Genomic DNA, 1530 nt, shown 5'->3' on the forward strand with positions numbered 1-1530 from the left:
ACGGCCCGGCCCCGAGGGGCCGCCTCGCCCCCATCCAGCCCTCCGATTGGCCCGAGCGGAGCTGCCCCGCACTGCGCTCACCGAGCGGGCTCTACCGACATTCTGTTTGCGGAAGTGACGCGCGCCGAATGCGCACGTTGCAAACGTCACCACCGGTGGGGAGCAGGGACCAATGGGAGGTATGCGAAGGAGAAGGAGGACCCCGGCCGCACGCCGGACTACCAGGAAGCCTTGCGCGGGGCATGCGCAGTGCGGGTGGCTGGGGGCGGGGTTGGCTGGCGTTGGCGCAAGTTCCCCTGGGGCGGGGTGGGGTGGGGCTGGCTGGCGTTGGCGCACGTTCCCCTGGGGCGGGGCGGGGCGGTTCGCGTGGGAGCTCGGGCAGGAACGACGGCGTCTCCAGCAGGTACCGACTGCAGCGGCTCCCCTCCCGTCTCCTTGGCCAGGGCCTGTGGCGGGGTCTGGCGGGAGTCCCGCGGGCGCCGGGCCCAACCCGCAGCCCACTTGCTCCTTCTCGTAGCGCGGGAGGCAGCAGCCCGGCCCCGCGCGCTCGCTCTCTTCCCCGCCTCTCTCTGGGCCTTCCCCGCATGCCCCTGAGGAAGGGGGAAAGGCTCCTTCCTGGGGCGAGCCCCGTGCGGGAGGCCGCGCGGCCAGGTCTTCAGTGTGAAAGGATCGTATTGGAAGCTCCAAATGATCCTGTTTGCTGGAAAACTACAGTAGGCTGAGAAAGAAACGTGCAAATAAATCTTCTTTATTTTCCGTTGCTCGCTGTAACTTGCGAGTGAGAGAGACCTGGGGCATCCAAGTTGAAGCATTTCTCTATTATAGTGCTGACGGCAAACCCCAAAGTCAGTTAAGACTCTAACAGCGACTTGAGTTTTGCATGTGCTGCATCAGTAAGTGGCCTCAAAAACGAGCACGTTTTGAACACTTTTACTGTTCTTGATCATATGTCGTACAAGGGTTGAAACGATCGTACAAATATGGTGATTGTCGTACGCCAGGTAACGCTGGTGGGAGGCAACGTTTCGCAGAAGCCTTTGTTCTGGTAACTCTGGTAAGTTGGCAGTTTAACCTCCTTTTAGCTCCTGCCTTTTCTCAGGTGGGGAGCCTCCAGCTTGAAACAAAATCTGCCTCTGGCTTTCTTCCTGCCTGGTCCCTGCTGGGCCCGGTTGAGATTTTGGGGAATTTTCGTCCTGCGCCGTCTTGCCTTATCTGCCCCTTCTCATTTCCCCAGAGCCACAGCAGAAGCGGCAGCTAAAACTGAATACGACAGGGCCCCTTATGCCAACTGCCCAAGTTGGTCTGTGGGAATTTCTTCGTCATCTGCTAGCAGTAATGAGGGGATGTGTCATGTCTAAGGATCAGATTGAAGGCAGGAGCCTCATTGCTGTCTCTGCTCAGCCTGATGACCTTCCCATTTTGCAGCATGGGTGCGAGCTCAACCACTGAGCAGTACCAGTGCTCCAAAGGCCTGCCTGTCCACAGCAGAGTGGCCATGTTTCCCCCAACCCTGCAGCTTTCTAAGATAGA

At 59.4% G+C, this 1530-nt stretch overlaps 1 protein-coding gene across 2 annotated transcripts in view; it reads left to right on the forward strand.

The window, feature by feature from the left end:
• The first annotated feature begins 426 nt into the window (after window positions 1-426).
• Window positions 427-1530, forward strand: part of FAM210A (family with sequence similarity 210 member A) — a 46362-nt gene continuing 45258 nt past the window's right edge. For both annotated transcript variants that reach the window (XM_019524866.1, XM_019524856.1), the window contains exon 1: window positions 427-1054. The gene's annotated coding sequence lies outside the window, so the exon portion shown is untranslated. The remainder of the gene's footprint in view (window positions 1055-1530) is intronic.

Source organism: Gavialis gangeticus, unplaced genomic scaffold, assembly GCF_001723915.1.
Source record: "Gavialis gangeticus isolate Ggan-Ray unplaced genomic scaffold, GavGan_comp1, whole genome shotgun sequence".
Lineage (NCBI taxonomy): Eukaryota > Metazoa > Chordata > Crocodylia > Gavialidae > Gavialis > Gavialis gangeticus.